The sequence below is a fragment of the Heterocephalus glaber genome, unplaced genomic scaffold (genome assembly GCF_053883595.1).
Source record: "Heterocephalus glaber isolate CG9 unplaced genomic scaffold, H.glaber_assembly_v1.0 deba00000347, whole genome shotgun sequence".
NCBI lineage: Eukaryota > Metazoa > Chordata > Mammalia > Rodentia > Bathyergidae > Heterocephalus > Heterocephalus glaber.
Genome location: NW_028258143.1, coordinates 5,977,176 through 5,998,444, shown reverse-complemented (window position 1 = coordinate 5,998,444; position 21,269 = coordinate 5,977,176). Strand labels below are relative to the sequence as shown.

Below are 21,269 nucleotides of genomic sequence, written 5' to 3'. Positions count from 1 at the left end.
CTTCAAGGGAGCAGTCTGAGTAGAAGATGATTAGAGAATAATCAGCACATAGTTATTACTTAAAGGCACAGGCCTAGAAAATTTCACCTCACGTTAAATGTAGAAAAGGAAGAATAAATGAAAGATGCATCTAGGGTGCTCCAAAGCTTTTAGGTCAGGCATATGCAAATTAACACATAGGAGTTCGTGAAGTTTCAGCTCACTAAATAGAAGCAGAATGAGGAACAAATGGGGTTCCTGAAGTCAAGTGAAGAAAATGTTTCAAGGGATAGAGTGATTATCTGTGACAAATGTTGATGAGAGTTCAAGTAAGATGTGAAATGAGAATTGATTATTGGAGTTAGACATATTCAGCTCATTGCTGACTTAGATAAGAGCAGTTTAAGTGAGGAAGCAGGAGAGAAATAATTATTGAAGTAGTTTAAAAGAAAATCAGATGGGAAGAACTGCTACTGAGTATAAACAACTTGTGTAATGTATTTTTCTGTAAACCAAAGAGGGAAAAATGTCACTGAGTAGAGATATGGAGTCAAGATACACTTTTTGATAAACCATTAGAAGAAATTACAAAATGCTAGTAACATATGGAAATGAAAGAAGAAGGAACAAATATGATGTAGTAAAAAGCACTAATGATATATTAAGGAGCCAAGAGTGGGAAACAACTCAGGAAGAAGGAAACGAGAACTGGCTTTAGATGGGCAGAGAGTGCACTCAAGGTAAAAGAAGGGAAGAAGATTATAGGTCCAATAGAAATGACTGCGTAAGCAACTTCTCTGTTCTACATGTATTTTCCTACAGAAATCATAGAGAAGGTCACCAAAGGAGAATACAACGTAGCAAGAAGGGAGATGTTAAGAAGAGATTGCATGTAATGGTGTACTCTCTTGAAAGAAAATATAGAGTAGAGTCTGTGGGCTACAATATGATCCATTTGAAGAATACTGTTTAAGACAAGAACAGTGAACGTAGTTCTTTGTTTTATGTTTGTTTATTTCGCATTTTCCTGTTAGTTGATTCTTCTGTCTACAATCAGTTGCCTGGGTTACAATTGCAGAGGTGCATAAACCTGATTTATCCAAACGTGCTGCCTCACTGACTAAGTTCAAAAAAGGCAAGGGTATGATGGGTGCTGAAAGTATGTGTAAAGTACATAAATGTATGACTGGAAAATCAGTTTAATATGAAGATTTGAAAGTTTCATGGCTTTTTGTTCACAGAGAGAATCACACATATGGTAAACTTTAAACTTAATACCAGAAAAAGTTAAGCAAAGCAAAGAAAAAGAGACCAGAATGTATTCAAAAGGTCTAAAGTAATTTTTATTTAAAAAATTCTAATACTTGTGTGCTAGATTTGGAGTCTTCTATTTACTAAATTTTATTATTTGTTTGGTTTCTCATAAAAGAGAAACTATGTGATTTTTAAACTCGTGTGTGTGATTTATTTAAGTTAATTTTATGATCCGAATTGGAATCATTTAGCTACAAATGCCTCAAATTCATCCTTCCTTCTTTATGGCGGACTAGTATTCCATTCCATGTAAAGATGAAGTAGAAAGATCTTTTTCAAATGGGAATGGGAACAAGAGATGGAAGGGCAAGGAGAGTTGGAAAGGAAAAGTATTTTTTAAAAAGGATAATTTAAAAAATGGAAATACAGCTTTTTCTAATGGGAAGAGGAATAAGAGTTGAAGGAAACAGGAGGGGATGGAAGAGGAAGGGGAGAAAAATTGTTCAGATGTCTTAGGCACATGTACAAATTCCCAATGATAAATGTAAAAATGATGTACTGCAAATATATACCAAAAGAAGAATGAGATCAAGAGATGGGTAGAAGGGGAGAGAGGGAAGGGAAAGGGGATGAAAGAAGCAACTAAGATGTATTATGTACATGTAGTAATTCCCCACAAGGAATGGAAACATAATGTACTACAAACATGTACCAATAACAATAAGTTAAAATATTACTTAAAAATTTTAAATTGATATTTACAACAAAAATAAAAATATTAAGTGTGATTAAATATGAAAATATTATATTTAACTATTTTAACTTTAAAATTAATTTTAAAAATTTCTGCACGTTTATTGGACAAATGCTTCAAATCATCTAATTTCCCCCTAATCACTAAGAAAATTACAGTCCTATCTGTGTTCCAGATTTTTGAAATGTGGTATTCTTTAAAAATTAAAGAGACATGTACAAGCAAAAGACCAGAGGTTAGATCTTAACTATATATTGCTGACCTATGTTCATAACAAGAAATAAGCAATTAAAATCATTATATATTTCCAGATGACTTTCTTGGTTAAAGAATATTTCCTCTGAGTTATGGCATTGCTGTATTGTGCTAAAATATCATTTATTATAGTGGAACAAACCTCTCAGGCTACACAGTTGTTTAGAAACACAAACAAGAATGCTAAGCTGAAAAGTATGAAGCCATACTTTGAGGTCAATGGTAAATTCATATCCAGTGAATTCACTGATATTGTAGACACCTGTAAAATAGCTATACTGAAGAATTGCTGACAATTCCTGCTGTGATTTGAATGTATGTCTCAGCAAGCATGTGGTGCAATGTTAAGCCCCAATGCAAATGTGCTTGGAAGTGGGTCCTAATGAGTGGTCATCTGGCTATGAGATCTGAGTGAATAGATTAGCAGAGTTTGCATGTTCATTATAAGAGGAGGAGAGTTTGATGCCTTTTACCATCTCTTTCTCACTCACTTTGCCTTCCTACCAAGGGAGAATGACACATCAAGAAGGCCCTCATCAAACGCCAGCCCCTGGAATCTGGACTTATCAATCTCCAGAATCATGAGAAACACATGTGGATTATGTATTATTCTGTTTCAGGTATTTTCTTAACAGTAGCATAAACAGACTAAGACAGCCACAAGAAGAAAAGAGGAATTTTTTTTCAGGAAGAGGTATTGGAGGAAAAGCTGAGCAGACTGTGAGGTAGAATCTACTAAGAGACATGTTAGAACAATATTTTATACACATTACAAAATGAAATGAAGAGTACAGTTAAGAAAATGTCATATGTGAAAATAACACATAAAATATAAAACATTCACTCAGTGCCCTGGGGATTAAAAGAACATTTATTTTTGTTACAGGATCTCAAGGAATTTTGCCAATTATGTGCTTTCACTAGGTTTTCCATTTTTGTTTTAGTCTTTTCTCATCTTGATTAGACTTAATTCTATTTCAGTTCTTAACCTGCACCATATCATTTTCTTTACATCTTTCTTGCATTGTGACAGTCACCTGTCTTATACAGACGTTTAAGTAGCAGCACCTGTTCTTAGTGTGACCATGCTTTGCTGAGCCTTCCAGCTCTCCTTGGATCTCGGGTTGTTGACTAAACTTTCCTTCCTTATTATATTATGCTCAAGACACTGCACTTGCAAAGGACTTAAAATTTCTGTGTCTAGTCTTCCCAGATAAGGGGACTATTTGATCTCTGAGAGATAATAAATAATTCTTCCCTGTTGTATTCCTCAGTCTGTTTCTTAAATATTTATAGTGGTACTACTATATACTGTCCTCTCATTTCTTCACCTTTAAGTTGAAGTATCAGTAACCACCAGGTATTTTTTAAAAGCCAATTTCCTGTGCTTTTTAAAGCTGGAGGCTTAATTTAGTGTCAAATGTTCAGGATTAAATATCTCTTTCCTATTATCCATATCTGTACCAAATATGCTCCACCAAATTAGGTTAAGATGATAGATAAACTATTTACTTCTGGGAAGATGGCAGAGTGGTGAACAAAAGAGAAATAGTGTCTTCAAGATTTGGTGTCTAGATGCAGGAATACAGAAATTTAAGGAAGGGAACTGGGTCCCTGGAACAGAACAAAGATCCGAAGAGAGAATTGAAGACCCAAGGGAGAGTGAAAAGAGGGACCTCAATGCAGAAGTAGGTGGCAAGCTGCACTTGCTCCATGAGCCCTAGCTCATGCTGTGATAGGGGTGGCTAGAACCTGCAGATGCAGGTGCCTGAAGCCCTCCATGGAGACACACACTGATGAATGGAGCTGTAGATATAGAGGACTGCAGTGGTTGGTGAGTTATTTGGGTTCAGACATCCCCCAGGAAAGGGCGATTGCCCAGTTGCCATATTGCAGAGGGGCTAACTGATCTCAGAATGTAGAACAGCTGTGGTTCCTGGGGTCAGGGAAAGGCAGAGCCCAGTTTAAGTCTCCTAGAGGCCAAAGAGCCAAGTTCAAGGAGTAAAGGATATGAGTTCAAGCCATCAGGAGACACACAGTGTGTTGCTGGCTGAACGACTCAGGTTCCAGCCTCACAACCAGAAACTAGCCTAAGTTTCAGTAGAAATAAAGGTGCAGATTTGCTGGGATTATTCACTACTCCACTGTAAATCTACTGCTAGGATTAATCAACACAGATCTGGGTTCTGTGTGCCCACTCTGTTAACCTGCACTGAAGTGGACATTTTTTTCTTCTTTTCTTCCTTTCCCCCTCTTTTTTCTTATGTTTCTTCTTGCTTTTATATGCGTGTGTACATTGTTTCTAGTTTTGTTGTTGTTGTATTCTATTCTCATTTTTATTTCTTCTCTCTTTCCCTCCTGTCTTCTTCATCAGTTTCCCAAAGTTTTCATGATCTTCCTTTGTCCTTCAGCTTTGCTTCTAATCTCTTTCTCTTCTTCTATTTCTCTATTTTTCTTCCTCTAACCCTTTTTACATTTTCTCCCTTGAGGGTAGAATCACCATTGAGGACATATATACTGAATACAATTTTCTGGTTTGTTTTAAATTTTGTTATATAAAGATGAATTTAATTCATATGGTTAAAGGTGGAAAATTAATAGTTACCACAGTTTCTCATTTTCTAGTCTGTGTTAAATGCTATTGTTATTACTAAACGTACTACTTTAGTCAGAGTGAGGTAATGATTTAAATCAGGTTTTCTTCCTGATTTGCCAAAACTGAGATTGCCTGAGGGTCATAAACAATACTATAGGCCAGCGACAAAGAGGGGCTAGGCCAAATAGGAAATGAATTATCATCCCAAATACTTTAAAGAGGTGGAATCTTGCAACAGATTCAAAACCCAAAAGTCAGCTATACCTGGAAGACATCTCTGAGAAGCAGTCATTTCCAAAGGGTTCTTGATACTAGCAATAAACCTACCTGCCATAAGCAATTTACAACCATCAACCCAGGAATTAAACCTTAAAAAAATAAAAAAAATGCAAAGACACAGAAACAAGATGCAACCTGAGACTTCCAGTTCACCAGAGGCAAGCCCAGGGAACAATGAAGTAGGACAAAAATCAAAGCCACCCACCTAGACTCTCTGAAGTGGTAGCAGCAGAAGTAACAAAGCAGAAGAATGAGACTATAGAAAAAAATCAAATCAGAAATAATTTCTCAGATAACTACTGAGATGGTGATCATAATGAAGAACATGATTAGTGACTCTAGAGCACATACAAATTTTAAAAATAGAGGAGCTTAGGAAAATGATGGAAACTATGAGCACTAAATATAGGAAAGCCAATCTCTCCAATGAACATATGTGCAGAAATGAAAGAATATCAGAAAATAGAAAGATAGCCTTTGTTCTTGGAATGAGGAAACAACAATAAAAATCGCCATACTGCCAAGATTGTTATACAGACTTAATGCAATCTCAATCAAAATTCCAACAGCATATCTCACAGAATTAGGGAAAACAAACTTCAAATTAATTTGGAACCAGAAGAGACCTAGAATAGCAAAACCAATTCTAGGCAACAAAGTCAGGGGGCATCACAATCCCAGACTTCAAATTATATTACAAAGCTACTGTGATCAAACAACATGGTACTAGCAAAACACAAAACAAAGAAACAAACAAAAACAAAAGAACAACAACAAAAAAGAAACAGACCTGAGGGTCAATGAGACTGATTAGAAGATGCAGAAACAACTCCAGACATACTGAGTCACCACAGAGGAGCCAAACACATTCACTGGAGGAAAGACACCCTCTTTAATAACTTGCTGAAGATTACATCTAGACCCATATCTTTCACCATGCACTAAACTAAAAGTGAAATGGATTGAAGATCTAAATATTAAAACAGAAACACGAAATCTGTTGGAAGGTATAATAGGTAGATCTCTTGAAGATATTGATATAGGCAAAGACTTTATGAACAAAACTTCAATCATAGGGGAACTATCACAAAGAATCAACAACTGGGATCTCATCTTATTATAAACCTTTGGCACAGAAAATAAACCACAAACAGAATAAAGAGACAACTCAAAAAGTGGAAAAAAAAATTTGCCAGCTGTTTGCCAGACAAAGGACCAATATGTAGAATATATTAGAACTCAAAGAAATCAAACCTCCAAATTTAAAGACCCAGTTCAAAACAGGGCATCTGAACTGAACAGATACTTTTCAGATGAAGAAATAGAAATGGCAAATAAATATATGAAAAAATGTTCAACAGCACTGGTCATTTAAGAGATGCAAATTAAAACAATAGTGAGATTCCATCTCACTTGAGAAAGAATGGTTATTATCAAGAAATCAATGAATAACAAATACTGATGGAGTTGTGGGGAAAAAGGAACACTTTTTCTCTGTTGGTGGGAATGTAGACTGATGCAACTACTGTGGAAATCAGTGTGGAGATTCCTCAAAAAACTAAAACTAGAGGTTCTATTTGACTGAGCTATTCCCCCTTCTTGTTATCTTCCCCCCAAAATTAAAAGGCTCATACCACAGCAATATAGGCACACTCATATTTATAGATGCACAGTCTATACTAGGTAAATCTTGGAAACAGCCCCTGTGCCCACCAACTGATGAATGGATAAAGATGTGACTTCTGTATACAATGGAGTACTACTCTTCTATCAAGAAGGATAAAATTGAAACAATTCTAAGTAAATGGATACACCTTGAGACCATACTCTTAAGCAAAATAAATAGGGCAGGCATGTTTAAATATTGCATTTTCTCTGGTGTGAGAAACAGAAAGCATAAATAAGGACCAAAATGTATAATAGATATTGGGAAATGGGGAGAAAATGTTAAAATGGGAAGGGGAACAAGGGAGGGAGGAGGGTGGAAGGAAGGGAGATACAAGAAAAAAGAATAGAAAGAAAAAATGGAAACAAAGCTTTTGTACATAAGGAGAGAAAAGGGGGGTTGAAGGGTGGAGAGGGGAATGAGAAAAAAAGAAGCAAGATATATTCTTTACAGGTACAAATTCCCTGTAATGAATGTTATCATTATGTATATCTGAATTGTACCAATAAAAATAAAAGTTAATAAACAATAAGAACAAAGCCATTCTAATCACCAGATAATTTCTAATCAAAGGGAAATATCTGTATGAAACAGAGAATACTACACTTTTTCAAAGAAATCTTTTATGTGATGTAAATCCTCCTGAGAAAAATTAGTTGAATAAGCAAATAACATTTTCAATATACAGGATTTAGATTTTGTTTCTGTTACCACGTTAACATACCCTAAGTTCAATAAGTCAAATTAGATGTGTTTGGTGTGTTAAATAATTCTGGCACATATTATATCTTGGAAAGCAAAGCCTGTAAAAAGAAATCCTAAGGACTTTAGAAAGTGTACTATTAAAAGTTACATGAAAGGAGGTCAGAAAGAAGAGAATAAAGCTGGTTCTTCATGCAAACAGTCCACCAAAAATCTCAGCTTCTTAAACATAGGTTTCTCATAGCCACAAGGCATCCTCACTAGTCACTCCTTTACCATAGTTTCAGTATCCTCACTAGTCACTCCTTTGCCATAGCTTCAGCACTTGACTAAAATCTTACACTGCCCTGAATTGCAGCTGACACACAGTGGGCTCTCAAGAAATATCTATGAAATAATTAAAAACTGGCATTTTGGTTACGTTATCTATGTTTCCTGACTGTCAGATCATACATGATTACAGAGTTAAACACTGATACCTGTTCAAAGGTAATATTTTAACATAGAGTAAATAAATTGTCCATGGTGATTTTCCCTCAATCAGAAGACTCCAGTTTTTGTGAAATATTGAAAATTAATATAAAACCCAGAAAAAATAATTTTCAAATGCTCAAATTTAAAAACAAAAATCTCTAAAACTTGCCATTTCTTCTACCAACTCTTAAAAACATCTATTAAGTAAATGCCAGTTAACTAATACTTTTGTTTTGTTTTGTTTTGTTTTGGTACCGGGGATTGAACTCGGGTCCTTGTGCTTGTGCAGCAGGCATTGAAACCACTGAGCTATATCCCCAGCCCTAACTATTATGTTTTAAAATGGAGGGGAAAAAGATTAAGAGAAGTAGAAACAAGAAACAGGAAGAGGAAGAATGAGTGAAAGGAACATGGGAGAAAACTACTAAGTTTAATTAATTTCACAAGGAAATTACAGTGAATTTAAAAAATATTATACAGGAATATATGACTCATTTTGCCCGCTTCCTACTGACTTAAATTTAAAATAATGGAAACAATTTATCTTTCTAAATATTATTGAAAAATAAAGAATTACTTCTTTCATCATTTTATAAAGTGAATTGTCGCATAATTTTCTTCTTGAAACCTAAGCTAATAAAATGGATATATTATTATCTCATTATAAGCAGATTGTGCCATATAATAACAAATTATAGCATCTATCCAAATTTTTGACTTATAAAATGTGGCAAAACATATCTTATGAAGAATATTTGGAGTATTAATTAAGTTAACAAATTCCAATGACCCTCAAACTATGTTTATGGAATAATAAATTATCAGTAAATAATAATTGCCCTTGGATAAGAATTTTTAGCTGAAGAATCTATTAAAAATAATGGTGAAAATATATTATATGACCTTAAGTAGACAACAAAATATTTTTAAGCCTTCTTTTATCTCCCCTTGAAAGAAATACTCTTTGGACCTAATAAAAAAACACACTCTTGATTATAATACAAGACTATTTCATGCATTTTATGTTATGTCTGTAGATCAAGTGAGATGAGCATAAAGCCTTCTGCAAACTGTAAATACAAATTAAAAGGTAGCAAAAGATGAGAGACTAAAATTTGTCTTTATTTCCTAGATTTCTAACTCGTATCATTTAGTTCCTTTAAAATTGATTTAAAAATACTTAACTATAATAGGAGGATACCATATATATGGATTCAAACAAGGAAATTTATTATTTATCATTTAAATATTCATGAGACATTCAATTATACACTGCATCCGTCCCACTTTTACTGTTTTAATTAGAGTCCTCTACAACCAATTGCCTAGGAGAGGAAGACAGTGACTTCAATTGTGTCATCAGTCATCTACCACAATACATTGATTTACCTGCCAAGGTGGACTTGTCTGAATCATTCATTGGATTGTCAGCACCCTCTCAATTTGGTAGCAGACATTTCTTTTAGGTCTGTCTGGGAAATTTATGAAACAGATCTAAAAAAGGAATAACATTCCCGCATCATATGACAGGTTTACTATAAAAGTAGTTCCTTGCTAAAATGTTACTGAAATGCTACCCAAGTTTATTGTGAGATACATCTTATGAGTTGTGGGATGGACCTATCTCCTACTTTTCTGCTTCCTAATGAGCACTTACATGAGGGGAGTAACTGTAACATATTTTTAGGATGGTTACCAGTTACCAACAGTGTATTAAGTATGTTGTTGACCTACATGGAAAAGCTCCAGCACTTCTGGAATAGCTAAGCATCTCACCACATGGACCTTAGCCCAGACTGAAGTTACCCAAGGCCAGACATGTCATTCTCTGGTGAGCCAGGAGAGTGATGGTTTGGTATCACAAAACTGTCCTGCTCACTTTAGGGAAACAGCATTTGCCAATTTTCTTTTAAATTTTTTTATTGGCACATTTTAGATATACAATACATTTACATTTATCATTGGGTGCTTGCACCTGTACATGATGTATCTTAGTTCTTATTTTTTCCCCATTACCTGTGCACCCTTCACCCCCTCCACCCTTCCCTATTTACAAAGACTTTGATTCCATGTTTTTCTTTTCTCATAATTTTTCCTTTCCTTTCTTCCCTCTCCTCTTCCCCTCCCACCACCCCAACACCTTTTGACCTTTTCCTATTTGAAAGTATCAATTATTCATTTTAATCATTTTCATCCTTATTTACACTTTAAGTTTCTCACACTAGAGAAACTATTCAGTATTTACACATGTGTGTCCTATTTATTTCACTTAAGAGTATGGTCTCAATAAGCATCCATTTAGCTATAAATGTCTCTAGTTTCTCATTCTTTATGGCTGAGTAGTACTCCATTTTATAGAAAAAAAAAACACATCTTCTTTATCCAGTTTCCAGTTGATGGGCACTTGGGCTGTTTCCAAGCTTTAGCTACTACAAACTGTGCTGCTATAAACATGGGTGCACATATATCGCTGTGGTATGATACTTTCAATTCTTTGGGGAAGATATCCAGCAGGGGATAGTGGGTCAAATGGGACCTCTAGTCCTCGTTCTTTGAGGTATCTCCATACTGATTTTCACAGTGTTTGCACCAGCCTGCACTCCCACCAGCAATAGAGAAGGGTTTCTTTCTCCCCACACCCCCGCCAGAATTTGTTCTTGGTTGATTTCTTGATAGCAGCCATTGTTTCTGGGGTGAGGTGCAATCTCAATGTTGTTTTCATCTGCATCTCTCGAATGACCAGTGATGTTGAACATTATTTTCATGTTTATTTGCTGCTCTTACTTCTTTGTCTGAGAAATATCTGTTCACTTCAGATGCCCATTTTTGAACTGGGTCTTTGAATTTGGGGAGGTCTGATTTTTTTCAATTCCTTATATATTCTAGATAGTAGTCTTTTGTCTAAGGTACAGCTGCTAAAGATTTTTTCCCACATTGTAGGTCGTCTCTTTACTCTGTTGGTGGTTTCTCTTGGAGTGCAAAAGCTTTTAAATAAGATGAGATCCTAGTTGTTGATTCTTTGTGCTAGTTCCCGTGTTATTGAGGTTTTGTTTATAAAGTCTTTTCCTATACCAGTGTTTTCAAGGGTACTACCTAACTTCCAGAAAGTTTAGTGTTTCTATTTTAATATTTAGATCTTCAATCTACTTTGATCTTAGTTTAGTGCACGGTGATAGGTATGGGTCTAAGTTTTAATCTTCGGCAGGTTGAAATTGAGTTTTCCCAACACTATTTATTAAATAGGCTTTCTTCCAATGATGGTGTTTGGCTCCTCTGTCAAAGATGAGGTGTCTGAGTATGTCTGGAGTTATTTCTGCATCTTCTAATCTATTCCACTGATTCTTGAGTCTGTTTCTTTGACAGTACCATGCTGTTTTCATCACAGTAGCTTTGTAGTATAGTTTCAAGTTGGGGACTGTGATACTACCAGCCATGTCTGTGTTGTATAGAATTGCTTTTGCTATTCTAGGTCTCTTCTGGTTCCAATGGAATTTTTGGATTGTTTTCTCTAGTTCTGTGAAGTATATTGTTGGAGTTCAATCAGCATTGCATTAAATCCATATAGTAGTTTTGGAAGTATGACCATTTTCACTATATTGGTTCTTCCTACCCAGGAATAAGGGATGTCTTTCCATTTTCTTATATCCTCCTCAATCTCCTTTTTCAGAGTGCTGTAGTTTTCAGTGTAGAGGTCTTTTGCTTCCTTTGTTAGGTTGATTCCTAGGTATTTCATTTTTCAATGTTATTGTAAAAGGAATTGTTTCCCAAATTTCTCTCTCAGTGAGTCTACTATTTGTATATAAGAAGGCTATTGTTTTAATGTTGACCTTGTATCCAGCTACCTTACTGACTGTCATTTAGGTGTAGAAGATTTCTGACTGAGTTTTTGGGGTCTTCTATGTAAAGTATCATATCATCAGCAAATAATGACAGTTTCACTTCTTTCTTTCCTAACTTTATTCCTTTTATTTCTTTCTCTTTTCTAATTGCTATGGCTAATGTTTCCAGAACAATATTGAACTGGAGTGGTGATAGTAGGCATCCTTGTCCTCCTCATGATTTTAGCGTGAAAGTTTTCAGTTTTTGACCATTTAGTATGATGTTGGCTGTTGGTTTTTGATAAATAGCCTCAATCATTTTGAGATAAAGACCTTCTATTCCAATTTTCTGTAGCATTTTTATCATGAATTGGTGTTGGATTTTGTCAAATGCCTTTTCTGCATCTATTGAGATCATCATATGGTTTTTGTACTTTATTCTGTTAATATAGTGTATTACATTTATTGATTTACGAATGTTGAATCATCCTTGCATCCCTGGGATAAATTCGACTTGGTCAGGATGTATGATCTTCTTGATGACCTTCTGTATTCTGTTTGCCAGTACCTTGTTGAGGATTTTTGCATCTGTGTTCATTAGGGAGATTGGTCTGTAGTTGTGTTTTTGGGGTTGGGTCTTTCCCTGGTTTTGGAATCAAAGTAACACTTGCTTCTAGGAATGAATTTGGAAGCTTTACTTCCCTTTCAATTTCCTTGATGAATTTAAAGAGTAATGACAATAGTTCTTTAAATATCTTGCAGAATTCAGCAGTGAAGCCATCAGGAGCTCTGATTTTCTTTGTTGGTAAAATTTTTAATACATTTTCAATTTCACTCATTGTAATTGGGGTGTTTAGAATTTCTATATCTTCTTCATTTAACTTTGGTAATTCATATGTATCTAGGACTCTGTCCATTTATTCTGTGTTTTCCATTTTATTAGAGTACAGGTTCTCAAAGTAGGTATTGATCCTCTGGATTTCTGCTGGGTCTGTTGTGACTTCACCTTTTCCATTCTTAATTGCATGGATTTGAGCCTTTTCTTTCCTTTTTTTGATAAGGTTGGCTAAAGGTTTATCAATTTTATTTATTCTTTCAAAAAACCAACTCTTTGATTCATTAATTTTTTGTATCATTCTCTTAGTCTCCATTGCATTGATTTCTTCTCGGATCTTTATAATTTCCTTTCTTGGACGAGCTTTAGGTTTGTTATGCTTTTCTTTTTCTAGGAGCTTGAGGTTCTGAATTAGGTTAATAATTTGAGTTCTCTCTGTTTTCCTAATATGGGCATTCACTGCTATGAATTTCCTTCATACAACTGCTTTCATTGTGTCCCATAGATTCCTGTATGTTGTACTGGCATTATCATTTACTTGTAGAAACTGTCTAATTTCTTCTTTAATTTCCTCTGTGACACATTGGTTATTCAGGAGGGTTTTGTTCAATTTCCCTGTGTTTGTGGGAGTTTTGTGGTTTCTTATGTTATTGACCTAGAATTTTATGGCACTATGGTCTGGTTATATACAATGGATAACCTCAATTCTTTTACATTTACTTAGACATGTCCTATGAGCTAGCCTGTGGTCTATTTTGGAGAATGACCTGTGTGCAGCTGAAAAGAATGTGTATTCTGATTTTGTGGGGTGGAACACTCTGTAAACATCTATTAAGTCCATTTGTTCAATAGCTTGGTTCAGTTCTAGAATTTTGTTGTTAATTTTTTGTCTAGATGATCTGTCTATTTGTGTTAGTGGGGTATTGAGGTCCCTCACTATAATTGTATTAGTGCTTATTTGATTTTTCATGTCCATTAATGTTTGTTTTGCATAGTTGAGAGCTTTCGTATTTCGTGCATATATATTTAGGATTGTCATCTCTTCCTCTTCAATTGTTCCCTTCACAAAGATATAGTGACCATCTTTGTCTCTCTTAATTAGTTTTGGTTTGAAATCTACTTTGTTTACAAATAAGTTTGCTACACCTGCTTTTTCCTGGGTTCCTGTTGCGTGGAGAACTGTTTTCCATCCTTTTACTTTCAGTCTATGAATTTTCTTTTGAGTTAGGTGTATTTCTTGTATACAGCACATTGCTGGATTTTGCTTCTTAATCCATTCTGTCTATTTCTTTTGATTGGTGAATTGAAGCCATTAACATTGATAGTTATAATTGATAGATATTGACTCATCTTTGTCATGATGTTTTACTAATGTTAGCTCTTTTATTTCTTATTTTTTTCTCCCTTTTCACTTTAGTTTCTTACCTTGCCTGGTGGCTTCCCTCTGTTGGGCCTCATGGAGTTGTGACCTTCATTGTCTTTTTCTAGGATATTGCTTAGAATTGTTTGGAGTGCTGGTTTGGTGTTCATGAAATTTCTCAGGTGTTCTTTGTCATGGAAGTATCTAATTTCTCCATCAATTTTGAAAATTAATTTTGCCAGATACAACAGTCTAGGTTGGAAGTTATTTTCTTTTAGGGCTTGAAATACTTCACTCCAGGCTCTGCTTGATATGAGGGTTTGTTTTGAGAAATCTGCCATGATTCTGATTTGTTTTCCTTTGTAGGTGATTTGTTTCTTTTCTCTAACTGCCTGTAGGATTTTGTACTTCTGTTGGGTTTCTGGGATCTTGACTATTTTATGTCTAGGTATAGATTTTTGTTTTTGATTATGGCTAGTTGGAGTTCTATATGCCTCACTTTTCTGTATGTCCAATTCTCCACCTCTGTCTGGGAAGTTTTCTACATTACTTCTGTGAACAGTTTTTTTTATGTCAATTGTACTTTCTCCTGTTTTTCTTTTTTTGTGTGTGTGAACTCCTATCAGTTTTATGTTTTTCTTCTTTGCATCATCTAGCAGCTGCTGGATTGATTTCTCATGGTCCCTTACTATTTTTAAGAAATCTCTCTTTTCATGGTCCTTCACTGTAATCCTGTCTTCTATATCTGATATTCTATCTTCAGATTCACTTAATCTGCTCTGCATCCTTTCAATGGAGTTTTTAATCTCCCGAATATCTGTTTGAATCTGTTTCATGGATTTCATTTCTTTCTTATGTTGGGGGATCATGGTTTCCATTTCTTTCTTATGCTGGGTATTCATGGTTCCCAGCATATTTCTAAGCTCATCTGTTTTTTTTATCTGTTTCTGTTATAGAGCCTCTAATCATGTCTTTCACTCTGCTCACCATCTCTGTAGTTATCTGGGAGATTATTTCTGTTTTGAATTTTTCTAGAGCCTCATTCATCTGTTTTGTTACTTGCTGTGCTATCAGTTCAGCGTGTCCAGTTGGTTGATTATCAGACTTTTCCACCTCATTTTCCCCAGAATTTGCCTTTTGTCAGGTGAAAGTCTGAGTTTTTGCCTTACTTAAATGTCTTCTCATTTTTGTTTTTGGTACTGTCCTTGGTTTAGTTCCTGGGTTGATGCTTTGAAGTTGCTTATTGTAAGAATCTTTGTTGAAGTATTTAGAACACTTATGGATTGATTGCTTCTCAGAGATGTCTTCCAAATATAGCTGGTCTTTAGGTTTTGAGTCTCTAATGACTCTGAAGCTGTCTCATTTTCATTATACCAGGAAGAACAACTGATTAGATCAATCACAATACCTTAGCCCAAGTGATACAATCAGCAACACAACAGCATCAAGTACCTCTTAGAAAATGACAATTTGTGGTAGTTATTAATCTATTACCTTTAACTGTGTGAATTAAATCGAAATCAAGGACCAACCAAACATATGTTTATAGAGAATAAACTCTTCAGTATAGCAATTTTACCCTTCGAGATGCAGAATTAGAAGGAGTTGGGGAGGGAGGAGTAGGTAAGTAGAAGGATACGGGAAGGTTAGCAGTGAGGCCAGAGGACACAGAAAAGAGAAGAAAAGAAAAATAAAGAAGAAATCCAAATTAGGGCCAGAACAGGAACACAAAGGGAGATAAAGAACAATGTGGGACAGCAAGGGAGTGAGGGAGAGTGAGAGAGAAAGAAAAAAGAGAAAAATAAAAATTTTGAAAGAGTAGAAAACGAAGGAAAAAAAATTAAAAATAAGAACAAAAAATATAGTGGTAATTTTGAAAATAACAAATAAAGATAAAAATGAAGGGCCTCCTTCAGGGTGTGTCTCTTCTGTCACAATAGACAATGTGGGCAGCTGTGTGCAGTTTATAAGTCAATGAGTCTCAGTAAACCGGTCACAGACCCATGAGATTCAGGCAGATTTCTGGCTGGAAGTCTCAAGTTGAGCTCCCTGTCCTTCTGCAGGGTTGAACACTGCCAGGTTCTACTGCAGGTTCCAGCTGCCTTTTCCCTGAAGACAATCCAGGTTCCGATGTGAGGTGATGATCCCTCCAACTTACCAAGCACGGTGGTCTGGTGTGCCTTTATTGCAGAGATTCTGTTCACTTTTCCAGTGGGCTTCAGCTATCATCAGGGAGCCTGAGAGAGGCCCTCTCTTTCTTGTTCACTTCTGCAGCTCAGGACAATGGCCTTTATGTCTCCCTGTGCCTCTGTAGTGTGGAACCAGGTAGCTGCACAGCTGAGAGGCCAGAGGCGGCAGGAGGAGGGGGTTGCTCTGTTGTTGCAGATGCCAGCGTGGCTCCACGGGTGGCTGGTGGGCATCCCCGGGGGGTCCTTACCACCTCTTGGTCACAAGTAGGTATAGCCAGCTGCACAGAGCTGAGCTCAGTCCTCAGCGCTCTGCCCACATGGCTCTCTTGCCAAATTGTACAACAGTTGTACACTGTCATAGATGCTCTCATTACACAGCTGAAAAGGCTCAAAATGACCAAAGGTAAGAATCAGAGTCCATTGAAGCTTTCTATCTGTACTATACGCATTATTATTCATCCCTAGAAAAATAATCCTAGAATTTTCCCTCCTGTGTTTTCTCCTTGCTTCTTCATATTTCATGACACCAGCTCAGGCTCAGTACAATGAAGCCAAAGTGATGGAATGGGACCAGATTTTTTTTGCCATTTTTCTAGATATTTGAGTTACCCATTCAAGTGGGGTCTGATCATTCCACTCTTGTTTAGCCTGCTTATAAGGTTCTGAATCATTTACACTGCTACTGATGATTTAAAATTCACTAATATAGCCATACTTCATCACCACAATTAGAAAACAGACAGTGATTTTGGAGTATGACCTGATAAGAACCTGGAATTTTCAATTGTTTTGAGCATTGTTGATGCTCTTAAGAGTATCAGCAAGCACTTTCATGTGTACCATTGTGGCAGCACAGAAAGCTGGTGGAAGGAGTAATGACAATTTCTGTTTAGATTATTAATGTACAGTATTAAGTACCATTCTTTTAATTTCAGGCATTATTAGAAACAATATATGGTAACAGAGACATTCAATATATCCTAGACTACTTATAGAACTACTGTTCACCTGTAATTAATCTTCAGACTTCTCCACTGTTTTTCTTCAGGCAATTAACTCCAAATGTGTAAGATAATGGTCTCTTATTTTATATGAGGAACTCAAACCTTAGTGCTCCACATTGACTAAAGGAAAAAAACCTCACATGATTGATATGATATTCTTCTCACATTTGGACTTAACAAGGCTACAAATAAGTGTAAATAGTTGTTAAAGTATTTGATTAAGGGTTATTTAGCTTCTTAGTTGCCGAATGTTCAAAGGCCAATGAAAAAATTAAGTATCATTTCCCGGAAAGCAAAAAAAATGTCTACAGGACATGGAAAACAATAATTGCCATACACATCACAATTATAAAAATATTAATATTCTAAACCCCATGTTAAAAATTTAATGTTAAAGGACTTACCTAAGTGCAATACTTAACACAGTGTCTCAGCCATAATTGGCTTTCAGTAAATATATATAAGTTTTCTTTGACTGAAAAATCACTTAACATATTCTTGTTTTCTCTATAGCAGCAACTTTTTAAAATGCAGGTAACGGGCTGGTTTTGTTGTATATGCCTGTAATCCCAGCACTCAGGAAATCTGAGGCAGAATGATTACAAGTTTGAGCCCACCCTGGGCAATTTGTCATCTTAGTTTGAAAATAAAAATTAAAAGGACTGGGGAAGATGTAATATGGCTGACCATGGTTACATGCAACCATGTAATAGGGTTGTACCAGAGATACTCAGGGAAGATTCACTGACAAGGGAGGTATTCTGAAACAGGGAGAGGTACTTACACCCTGAAACAGAAAATTAATCTGAAAGATGATATATGTGGATCAAACTAAATATCTGTATCACTGAAAAGGAGAACCCATGCTGCTACACTGGATCACACCACCTCCTTTCCCTTCCCCTCCGGAAAAGCCACCTTGAGAGTGTTTCAAATAGCTGCAAGTTATTAGGCTGAACCAGTAGCACAGAAGTGAGACTCCTGGGACAGACTCTGCGTATACAGGTCCCTTCTCCCCATCACCAACCCTAACACTAGGGAATGTCACACCCTCCTCACAGCCTAGTAAACAGCCTGCAGACAGATGGGAAATCGGTAAGGTTGTCAGCACACAGACTGCACCTAAGCAAGAGGGAACAATGTGAGGATTTATTGCATTCAGTCACATGGGAATTGCATGTACATTCTCTTGCGGGAGTGTTTGGTTTAGTTTCTTGCCAGATTTTCCTTTTTCCTCCCTCCTTTGTTACTTTTCTTCCATTTTCCTTTTTTTGCTTTCACGTGGTTTTCTATTTTCTCACTCTCCTCCCCATCCTTTTATTCAATTATAGCTTCTGTATATTCTGTGTATTTTTTTTTTTACTTTTTTCCAATTTTTTGTATTCTTTTCAATTTTTAAAAACTTTGCTTGCTCTCAGTGATTCCTATCGTCTCTCCTATTGAATTTCTTTTAATTTTGCTCTTTTCTATTTTAGCTACTCCTTGTCTTCCCTTGCCTCTTCTCCAAATTTCAGGTACAAAACTTTATCAAAAGCTTCTGAAAATTGTGCAGCTTTACCCAATCCTGAATTACACAACCCTCCTCCTATATCTGACTCCTGTCCCCACAAGAAAGCTTTGCAAAACCCACAACACTACTCCTTTAGTCCAACTATAAAAGATCTCCAAGAGTCTGACCCCCTAATTTTTTTACTGATTACATCTCTTCTTTACCTCTCGTCCTTTTATCCACCTCTCTCTTCCCTTCCCTATTCTTTTGACATCAGAGAAGAATTGCTAATAATAATGTAGTATAGACTGAAAAGGTTCTGATAAAGTGTCAGTTTGAATGCAAGGTTTAACATATTTAAGGGACTTATGATCAGATTAGTTAATGCTGTTACCACCAGTATCATTTTCTCCTCACAACATGGTGACAGGGGCCAAACTTCTTAAATTGAATAGCTGAATAGGTAAAAAATATCTTCAGGCAAATAAAGTCATGAAAATATCACTGGAAGGCGCAACCTAACTGAGATCTTCATATCAACTACACTCTCTCCTCACTGTACTTGAACTCAACCCGATGGAAAAAAAAAATTAAAACAAAGCAATGGAAAGTCCCCAACATCTTCTAATTCTCCCAAGGTAGGTCCAGTGGGCTCAGATTGAGAGAAAAGCAAACACAGGGTAGCAGAGATTTATAAACTGATTAGATAAGAGGGAAAGAAACTTGGTGAATTCAAAGAGGACAGGACCCCAAAGTTCATGGAACTATCATACAAACTGAACAACACGGACATTGGAGAAATAAATAAGAGATTCAAAGAGCTAACTAAAACAGATTAATCCATGATTGAGGAATTTACCAAAGATTAAGACTCCACAAAAAGATACCAGACAAAAATAACTGAAAATAAAAAAATTGTATAAATTGCAGAAATTACCCATGTAAAGATGGATTTCTACAACTGAGGACAAAATGATAAATCACTACAGATTACTAAGAGAAGCTTTTAAAATGTTAAGAGAACATCAAACAGCTACTAGATGACACTAAGGAGACAAGGGTAAGGCTAACTGGAGTTAGAGAGAAACGGGAAGACAGCACATATGGAATAAAATGTCTGCTTACTGAAATCACAATAGGAAAGTTTCCAAGCACATGGAAAGATCTTGACATACAGGTAGGTGAAGCTTATAGAACAGCAACTGTGATGAAAACAAGAAGCTGCTTCCGATGATACATTTTAGTCAAAATTCCAAGTGTTCAATAAAAAATACAGTATCTTAAAAAGCTGTCAAATTAAAGCAAAAAATCCATATAAAAGACACTCATTAGGATTAAAGAAGACTTCTCAACACAAATTTCAAAGGCCAGGAGGGCTTGCAGTTAAGTATTTTAAGCCCTAAAAGGAAACAACTTCCAGCCCAGATTAATATATCCTGAAAAACTGTCTTTCAAAACAGGTGAAATAAGGGCATTCATGAAAAAGAACAACATAACAGATATATGAATCCAAACCAGCAAGCCAAAAAAGGCAAGACAAAGACAATGAAGATAACAAATCCTTAATAAGATAATGGCAAACAGAATGCAGAAGATCATCAAGAAGATCATACACCCTGATCAAGTGGGATTCATCCCAGGGATGCAGGGATGGTTCAATATACGAAAATCAATCCATGTAATACACTATATCAATAGAGCCAAGGACAAAAACCATATGATTATCTCCATGGATGGAGAAAAAGCATTTGACAAAATCCAACATGCATTTATGATAAAAACCCTACAAAAAATTGGAATAGATGGTCTCTACCTCAAACTGATAGAAGCCATCTATGAAAAAGCAACAGCCAATATCATATTAAAAGGTCAAAAACTGAAATCCCTCACACTAAAATCAAGAACAAGACAAGGATGTCCACTATCACCACTCTTGTTCAATATAGTTCTGGAAACATTAGCCACAGCAATTAGACAAGAGAAAGAAATAAAAGGAATAAAGATAGGTAATGAAGAAGTCAAATTGTCATTATTTGCAGATGACATGATACTCTATATAGAAGACCCCAAGAACTCCACCAGAAGTCTTCTAGATTTAATAACCAAATTCAGTCAAGTCGCTGGTTACAAGGTCAACACACAAAAATCAATAGCTTTCCTCTACACCAATGACAGACTCACTGAGAGAGAAATAGGGCAAATAATTCCTTTCACAATAGCATCCAAAAAACTGAAATACCTAGGAATCATCCTAACGAAAGAAATCAAAGACCTCTTCTCTTTAAACTATGGCACTCTGAAAAGAGAGATTGAAGATGATATCAGAAAATGGACAGACATCCCCTGCTCCTGGGTAGGAAGGATTAATACAGTGAAAATGGCCATACTTCTAAAACTACTATATAGATTTAATGCAATTCCAATTGAGATCCCACCAGCATACTTCATACACCTCGAGAAAACAATCCAAAAATTCATTTGGAGGAAGAAGAGACCCAGAATAGCAAAAGCAATTCTAGGTAACAGAGACATGGCAGGGGATATCACAATCCCCAACCTGCAACTATACTACAAAGCTACTATGATAAAAACAGCATGGTACTGGCAAAGAAACA

At 35.8% G+C, this 21,269-nt stretch overlaps 1 protein-coding gene and 1 pseudogene across 12 annotated transcripts in view; both read right to left on the bottom strand.

Annotated features, from left to right (window-relative positions):
• The window catches only part of Lrp1b (LDL receptor related protein 1B), a 1,848,437-nt gene that overhangs the window by 860,077 nt on the left and 967,091 nt on the right, over positions 1-21,269 (bottom strand). The gene's annotated exons all lie outside the window — the stretch shown is intronic.
• LOC147829840 (small ribosomal subunit protein uS8 pseudogene) lies at positions 2,086-20,786 on the bottom strand (annotated as a pseudogene). Its single transcript, XR_015445969.1, has one exon. The product of XR_015445969.1 is annotated as a small ribosomal subunit protein uS8 pseudogene (transcript).